Source organism: Zophobas morio, unplaced genomic scaffold (assembly GCF_036711695.1).
Source record: "Zophobas morio isolate AGI-343-1 ecotype UQ-CSIRO unplaced genomic scaffold, CSIRO_AGI_Zmor_V1 ptg000022l, whole genome shotgun sequence".
NCBI lineage: Eukaryota > Metazoa > Arthropoda > Insecta > Coleoptera > Tenebrionidae > Zophobas > Zophobas morio.
Genome location: NW_026972127.1, coordinates 660388 through 669974, shown reverse-complemented (window position 1 = coordinate 669974; position 9587 = coordinate 660388). Strand labels below are relative to the sequence as shown.

The 9587-nt window shown below is 35.0% G+C and overlaps 1 pseudogene; it reads left to right on the top strand.

Annotated features, from left to right (window-relative positions):
• Window positions 1–7356: 7356 nt before the first annotated feature.
• LOC135133719 (neural-cadherin-like) overlaps window positions 7357–9587 on the top strand; it is a 221691-nt pseudogene continuing 219460 nt past the window's right edge.

Below are 9587 nucleotides of genomic sequence, written 5' to 3'. Positions count from 1 at the left end.
CCCGTTCGCTCGAACTTGCGCCTTATGCATTTATCGTATCGTTGCGAAAATAATATCATTCAACCTTCTACTTTGTTGTTGTGGAGATTGCCCATAAATAAGAGTAATAATCGAAGTGTTTATGTGTATTGATGCTGGGGATTTTATTGGGCTCGTTTGAAACGTACCGCCCGATGAAAAAAGACGCCGATTTTGTGTTCTTCGGCTCATCCAATAAAAATTTATCACCGAACATTTACATGAACGGAACCATTGTTGTTCCAGTTTAGACTTTTAGGCAGTAATCTCTATATGCGTGTATAAGCTACTGTGACGGGGGCTATAGATTATCTGTTTCTCTTTTGGTGCTTTTTTCTGTGGCAGTTCTGGCGGGTTATTTTTTTAAAGATTAAAGCCGCTGATATAACTCATACATAACTAACGAGATGGCCACATATAAATTGTGTAAATATAATAAAGTTATAGGCTGTGTGACAGGGGAGTTTTGTCATTTTTTCTACATGCAACACGATATTTGTCGTGGCTGGGGTAGTCTGCATACTTAGTGCATTTAGTAGTCAATTTCTGTGTTTGTTGGTTTAAATTGTTGACACAATTATGTGTTTTCAGTCTATCATGTATGCAAAATGTGAATAAACATTTCCATTTCTCCACCTAATTTCTTTGATGTTTTCCGAAAGACGTTCCAGTTTGTTTTATTAAACTGCGGTGGAGTACAATTTGAAATTGTTATAAGTACCTGTTCAAACTAAAAAAAATAGTGATAATAAACACTAGGAACCCACAAGATTTTTACACAATCTTCCAAAACAAGGAACTAGAGGCCTCCAAAGATAGGTTCAAACTCTTTCGAAAGTAAAAGAACAGGAGTCCCCAAGTAGCTTTCAAATTAAAAAAATATATAATAATAATAATAAACCCAGGGGCTCCCAAGATTCCTTCGGGGCTCTGAAGACTTTCACATTCGAAGAAGACACTAGAAAAGCCTCAATGCAACACTGTTTCAACCTCTTTCAGTAATCAAGTACTAAGAACCCAAATGTCTTTTCAAATTAAAAAAAGAACTTACAAGATTCTTAAACAATTTTCCAAAAAACAAGATCAATTTCAAAGATTGTTTCACATTTTTTAAAAAATGTACCAGAAAGAGCCAAAATTGTTAAAAATTCAAAACATCGGGATCTTGGATATCTTTTCAATTTTTTTCAAAAACGAGGCACAAGATTGTTTCAAGATTTTTTTAAATTAAAAATGAATTAAACACCAAGAGTTCACAAGATTTTTGCACAATCTACCAAAAAAGAACACTAAGCACTCTCAAGATTGTTTCAGATTCTTAAAAAAAAATAACCATCAGGAGCCAGTAAGATTTACTAAATTAAAAAAGAAAAAAATAAGCTTCAATGGCCCACAAGATTTTTTCACGATGTTTTCAAATTAAAAAAAAGAACTCACAAAATTCTTCCACAATTTTTCAAAAACAAGATGAATTTCAAAGATTGCTTCACATTCTTTTAAAAAATATACCTACCAGAGGGAGCCAAAATTGTTTCAAATTTAAAACATCAAGTTTTTGGATATCTTTTCATTTTTTTTTTTTTTAAACAAGACACAAGATTCTTTCAAGATTTTTTTAAAATTAAGAATGAATTAAACACCAAGATTTTTGCACAATCTACCAAAATAGAACACTAAGCACTCTCAAGATTGTTTCAGATTCTTTAAAAAAATAACCATCAGGAGCCCCTAAGATCTATTAAAAATAAAAAAGAAATAAAATTGAACATAGATTACCTACAAGACTTTTCACGATCTTCCAAAAAAAAGACACCAGTAGCTCCTAGATCTTTTCAAATAAAAAAAAGAGCCGAAAAGATGTTTCCACAATTTTCTAAATTACAACAGAATGAATTTTCGAGAGAGTTTCACATTCTTTTAAAAAATATACCCACTAGAGGGACCCAAAATTGTTAAAAATTCAAAACATCGGGATCTTGGATATCTTTTCAAATTTTTTCAAAAACAAGGCACAAGATTCTTTCAATATTTTTTTAAAATTAAGAATGAAATCTATCGATAATTTCGATTAAGATTTTTGCACGATCTACCAAAAAAGAACACCAAGCATTCTCAAGATTGTTTCAGATTCTTTAAAAAAATATTCACAAGGAGCCCCTAAAATCTATTACAATTAAAAAAAGAAAAAAAAAACTATTAATGGTCCACAACACTTTTTCACGATCTTCCAAATAAAAGATACCAGGAGCCCCTGGATCCTTTCAAATTAAAAAAAAGAGCCCCCCAAGATTCTTCCAGAATTTTCTAAATTACAACAGTATGAATTTTCGAGACAGTTTCACATTCTTTTAAAAAATATACCCACTAGAGGGACCCAAAATTGTTAAACATTCAAAACATCGGGATCTTGGATATCTTTTCAAATTTTTTCAAAAACAAGACACAAGATTCTTTCAATATTTTTTTTAAATTAAGAATGAAATCTATCGATAATTTCGATTAAAATTTTTGCACGATCTACCAAAAAAGAACACCAAGCATTCTCAAGATTGTTTCAGATTCTTTAAAAAAATAATCACCAGGAGCCCCTAAAATCTATTACAATTAAAAAAAGAAAAAAAAAACTATTAATGGTCCACAACACTTTTTCACGATCTTCCAAATAAAAGATACCAGGAGCCCCTGGATCTTTTCAAATTAAAAAAAAGAGCCCCCCAAGATTCTTCCAGAATTTTCTAAATTACAACAGTATGAATTTTCGAGACAGTTTCACATTCTTTTAAAAAATATACCCACTAGAGGGACCCAAAATTGTTAAAAATTCAAAACATCGGGATATTGGATATCTTTTCAAATTTTTTCAAAAACAAGGCACAAGATTCTTTCAATATTTTTTTTAAATTAAGAATGAAATCTATCGATAATTTCGATTAAGATTTTTGCACGATCTACCAAAAAAGAACACCAAGCATTCTCAAGATTGTTTCAGATTCTTTAAAAAAATAACCACCAGGAGCCCCTAACATCTATTACAATTAAAAAAAGAAAAAAACTATTAATGGTCCACAACACTTTTTCACGATCTTCCAAATAAAAGATACCAGGAGCCCCTGGATCTTTTCAAATTAAAAAAAAGAGCCCCCCAAGAATCTTCCAGAATTTTCTAAATTACAACAGTATGAATTTTCGAGACAGTTTCACATTCTTTTAAAAAATATACCCACTAGAGCGACCCAAAATTGTTAAAAATTCAAAACATCGGGATCTTGGATATTTTTCAAATTTTTTCAAAAACAAGACACAAGATTCTTTCAATATTTTTTTAAAATTAAGAATGAAATCTATCGATAATTTCGATTAAGATTTTTGCACGATCTACCAAAAAAGAATACCAAGCATTCTCAAGATTGTTTCAGATTCTTTAAAAAAATAACCACCAGGAACCCCTAAAATTTATTACAATTAAAAAAAAAACTATTAATGGTCCACAACACTTTTTCACGATCTTCCAAATAAGAGATACCAGGAGCCCCTGGATCTTTTCAAATTAAAAAAAAGAGCCCCCCAAGATTCTTCCAGAATTTTCTAAATTACAACAGTATGAATTTTCGAGACAGTTTCACATTCTTTTAAAAAATATACCCACAAGATTCTTTCAATATTTTTTTTAAATTAAGAATGAAATCTATCGATAATTTCGATTAAGATTTTTGCACGATCTATCAAAAAAGAACACCAAGCACTCTCAAGATTGTTTCAGATTCTTTAAAAAAATTAACCACCAGAAGTCCCTAAAATCAATTAGGAGTACAATTAAAAAACAAAAAAATAATTATCAATGACTTTTTCACGATCTTCAAAAAAAGACACCAGTAGTCTCTAGATCTTTTCAAATTAAAAAAAAAACATCAAGGGCCACTAGATTCGTTCACAATTTTCCCAGGATTGTTTCACACTCTTTAAAAAATGTATATACCAGAGGCACTCAAAACTGTTTCAAATTCTTTGAAAACCAAAACACTAGAATCTTCGATCTCTCCAAATTTTTTCAAAAATAAAACACAAAGGCTCCTCAAAATTCTTTCATATTCTTAAAAAAAAAACGACACCAAGAGTCTCCAAGACTCAAGTAATTTATACAAAATTACACAAAGGGACCCACAAGATTCTTTCACAATCTTCCAAGAAAAAGACATTTGGAGTTTCGAAGATTATTTCACATTACAAAAAAGACACTAGGGACCCTCAAAATTGTTTAAAATTCTTTGCAAGGACAAAACAGTAGGAGACCGGATATCTTTTCAAATTAAAAAAGATACACAAAAACGACCTACAAGATTTTTTCATAAACTTACAAAAAAGACACTGCGGACCCTTAAAATTATTTCAAATTCTTTCAAGGATGAAACACCAGAAAGCCCAAAATTTTTTCGATTTTTTTTTCTAAAATAAAACACGAGGGGTCCCTAATTTTTTTTTTATATTCTTAAAAAAATGACAATAAGTGTCTCCAAGATTGTTTCGAAATCTTTCAAAAATAAACCAACAGAAGTCCCTAAGATCTTTTTAAGTTAAAAAAAAAAGACGATAGAAGCTTTCAACCAAAATATTTTCAAATGTTTTCAAAAATAAAGCACCAGAAACCTTAATATTTTTTCAAATTTAAATAAAAGCAACAAGGGGCCACAAGATCATTCCACAATTTTCCAAAAAGAGACGTAAAGGACTTCTAAGAGTATTTCACAAAAAAAAAAATAAACCAAAGGCACCCAAAATTGTTTCACATTCTCTGAGAACCAAAACACTAACAAGATCTCCGATATCTTTTTAAACTTTCAAAAATAAAATACAACGGCTTCGGAAAATTCTATCATGTTCTTAAAAAATAAACGACACTAAGGGTCTCCAACACTGTTTCAAACTTTTCCAACAATAAGCAATCAGGAACCCTCAAGATCTCTTCAAATTAAAAAAAAAATACACAAAGGGAGCCAAAAGATTCTTTCACAGTCTTCCAAAAAAGACACTAGAGATTCCAAAGACGAAACACCAGAAGGCCCAAAATTTTTTCGAATTTGTTTTTTTTTCTAAAATAAAACACGAGGGCTCCCAATTTTTTGTTGTATTCTTAAAAAAAATGACAATAAGTGTCTCCAAGATTGTTTCGAAATCTTTCAAAAATAAACCAACAGAAGTCCGTAAGATCTTTTTAAGTTAAAAAAAAGACAATAGAAGCTTTCAACCAAAATATTTTCAAATGTCTTCAAAAATAAAGCACCAGAAACCTTAATATTTTTTCAAATTTAAATAAAAGCAACAAGGGGCCAAAAGATCATTTCACAATTTTCCAAAAAGAGACGTAAAGGACTTCTAAGAGTGTTTCACAAAAAAAAAAATAAACCAAATGCACCCAAAATTGTTTCACAATCTTTGAGAACCAAAACGTTAATAAGATCTCCGATAACTTTTTAAATTTTCAAAAATAAAATACAACGGCTTCGGAAAATTCTATCATGTTCTTAATAAAAAAAAAACGACACTAATGGTCTCCAACACTGTTTCAAACTTTTCCAAAAATAAGCAATCAGGAACCCTCAAGATCTCTTCAAATTAAAAAAAAAAAAATACACAAAGGGGTCCAAAAGATTCTTTCACAGTGTTCCAAAAAAGACACTAGAGATTTCAAAGACGAAACACCAGAAGGCCCAAAATTTTTTCGATTTTTTTTTTCTAAAATAAAACACGAGGGCTCCCAATTTTGTGTTGTATTCTTAAAAAAATGACAATAAGTGTCTCCAAGATTGTTTCGAAATCTTTCAAAAATAAACCAACAGAATCCCTAATATTTCCTCAAATTTAAAAAAAAGCACCAGAAGTTTCTTTCACAATTTTCCAAAATAAGACATTAGGGACTCCTAAGAGTGTTTCACATTTAAAAAAATAAACCAAAGGTACCGAAAAATACAAGAGCTTCCAAGAATCGTTCAGATTCTAAAATAAAGACACTAATGGTGACTACTGTTTCAAAATCTTTCAAAAATAAATCACCAGAAACTCCCAAGATCTTTTAAAATTTTTTTCAAAGACAAAACAAAGAAATTCTTTCACATTCTTAAAGAAAAACGACGACATCTTCGATTTTTGGTACTGCTTATACAGGAAGTTTTAAAAAAGTGGCTGGAAGAAACGAAATTTGTGTTAATATTTTATGACATAGTTTTTTTAATTATCGTGTTGTATGACTTAATTAATTATTATTATTTATTAAATTAAACTTTAAATTGAAAATTTTAATTAACACTCAGGGATTTAGTATTATGTAGAATGAAAAGTTTTTTTTATCGCATGTTTTACAAATTTGGGGTCCCTCAGGGAACAACGTTTAGGTTTGGTATTATTTCCCATATTTATAACTGATATCGTCTATATTACACAACACCGTAGCTATTAATCGGTGATGACCTGAAAGTTTATTTTAATATTATAATGTAAAAAAAAGGTCAATAAATAAATTTTTTTCACACATAGTCGATCAAATGTAAAGTATGTAATTTTATAAAAAAAAAATATTGATATTCTATTGTGATATAAGATATAAGTATGTAGAAAAAAACTGGAAGACTAAATAATTTTCCGATGATAACAACTCTCCTATTTGAATTTAAATTTCGTTTTTATATAAATTCGCCTGTTACAATATTGCTAAAAACTGCCAACTTTCTTAAGTTCATAGCCAACCGTGCGCGGGTTTTCAATCCGTAAACCACGCTTACTCCGTGTATTGAATTACTCTTTCCAGATGTTCTCTAAAACTTTTTTTAAATGTCATCCTCACAACATCATCCACCTTCAACAAACTTTTCAACTTTTTTCCAGTGTAGGCGCCTACGCTAGTTACGCTACATGAAGGAGGCGTGTTTCCGAAGGAGGGGGGCCAGTTTGCGGAGCATTTAGCCAATTAACAAGCACAGATAAGGTGTAGGCCGTCAAATCAAACATCCTCGCATTCAGAAAGCAAATCCCCGGAGCCCTGACATTCAAATCAGACCGCTCCACTTTTCCATTCGTCCTGATTTTCGCTTTCTGGATTTTTCCCGCCTATAGTAGTATTAGTCCACGTTTTCCTAGTTTACCTGGTGTTTCGAGCGGGCGAAGCGGCCCCCACCCCCACCCCCGGCGCAAACCTCACCTTCGCCGCGAACCACCCCCGCCCGCAGCGGCGCGAGGGTGTATCGCCGGTGGCGGCCATTTTGGGCCGGCTCGCGCGCGCTCGTGCATCTCCGGCGGCGCTCGGGCCCGTGGCGTCCCATCTGCGCGAACACGGCACACTGGGACAGTATCGATACGGGTTTTGTTTTGAGGAAGATGCATCAGTAGTTGGCCGATGCCTAGTGTTTTGCTAGTTGTTAGTGCACAAGTGGAGTGTTTCGCGTGTGCCCGGGCATGACAGTGAGTGGTCTGACTTAAAGAGCACACCTTAGCAGCGCAGGAACGACGGACGTGCCGGCAGCAGCCGCCCCCAAGAGTAAGTCGGCGGCGGCAAACCGCCCCCACGCGAAACGTCAAAACGCCGCGACAGCGCCGTGAGCGGGGTATTGATTTTGGGCCGGGGGCTAACGTGCGTGTGTCTCGGACCGGCCGACGCACATGCTCGAGGGCTGTTTTCTCGGCTTTGGATACGTGTACGTAAATAGAGCGGATTTGCATCGCACCCCCGGCGAGGTGGTGCATATTGATTTTTACGCGCCTGGGTGCGGGGACAGTGCTGGAAGGGGCCGGCTGGGGGCAGGATGGGGCTGCCGGGGGTGAGCGACTGGGGGTGGTTTGCAGGTGCGACCCTCACGTGTTCGGCCATAATCGCACATTACGAGGTGGCCCAAGATGTTGCGCATGTGAATTTTCAGGGGTTGTACGGCGGCGACACATTTTCGGGGCTATTTCGGGTTTAACGGGGAATTTATGGCTTGGGAGTTAGGAGTTGGCAGGGTTGTGACTAGTTTGTGTTCGAAAATAATTGTAATACGCGGGAAAACGTAAGTACTTGGAATCGGGGTGATGTTGCGAAAAACCACCCCACACGATCTGTTTTAAGTTTCACCCTCACAAGTTGTTGTCATATCGATTTAAAGTATAGTTCAATGAGACTTCAAACAAAATTCATGTACCTTACCCCTTAATGGAACCCTTTTGTGTTAGATACTTTGTAAAATAAGCCTTGTGACTCCTTTAAAAAACTGTAAGGCTTGTTGCACACGAACGGTAGTTCCACCGGCCGGCAGATTTGTCGGACGGTCGAACAACCGGATGAAATTATATTTCATTGGTGAGAACAGGACTTTGCATACGAAGAAATCACGGTAATTCCGCCGTTAAATCTTTGCCGGCAGCCGGATATATTATATTTTCGCCGACGTACATCCCGGCGACCGAGCTAACCGGCCGATCATTTCGCCGAGCAAAATATTAGATTGCATACAAGTCAATGGAGGTTTGCAGACGTCCGGCTGAAATGCCTGTTGTTTTATAAAATTTTATTCAGGATCGTACTAGCACTTAACAGGGGTGGCACTTGTTGCAATATTTCAGAATTAGGTACGCTCTGGCTCAGTGTCGATGCGACACTTGTGTGTTTGGAAGTTGCGAAGTTGGGACCCTTTTGTCTTTGTCTGCGTTTTACGGCAAATCGACGTCCACATGTCCAGCAGACCTTTTTCTTCTAGTCAGCCAGAGATGCAAGACTAATTGTTAGTTTGCAAACTGAAGTATTACGGTTCTGTACATAGTTTATTTCTGTTGTGTAGTCTGTGCAACTGTGATGACTAGCGTGTGCAAACACCCTCCGGTTCTTTACCGGCACGGCAAATCTGCCGGCCGGTGGAACTACCGTTCGTGTGCAACAAGCCTAAGTTTGTAGAATACGAACAGGCCGATTTCTCTCCCAGCCGCTTTTTGTACTTTGTCGCTGTTTACCTTCACTAAAATTCACATTTTTATCCTGCCCCCAATATTTAGGCGTCATCTCAAAACTTGTGCAATAAATATTTAATGAAAGATACGCCCCGAAATTACCTACCACGAGAAATACGTGAACTAATACAAATATACCAGGGTCCCTAAAAAATTAATTTCAGTTAACAATCACCATTGATTAATATTTTTTTTCTAAAATTTCGGAACTATAATAAAATTGTCACGCCCTGTATTTTTAAATAAATCGTTAACTGGTAGAAAACGATTGAGCTTTGAAATATTGTTATGTCATAAACGTGTTGATAATCTTGCTCACACCTACAATGAGAAGTGGTCTAAAGTTATTTAGACAGAATTTCGCTCGCCCCTCAAGTAGGTACACTCCAACAAATCCAGCTTCTTTGAATACTTATGTTACAAGACGTGGATAATATTAGTCAAAGTGTACGAAAAAAAGTGGTTCGAACCCGCTACTGTTACGCGTTTCAGTGACCGTTGACTCAAGTTCACTTATAATTATTCCTATAAAACGTTTTATTATACAAATTAAATAGGATTACAACGCTAAATTTTGTGGTGGCATCTAGGTACACGGTGTT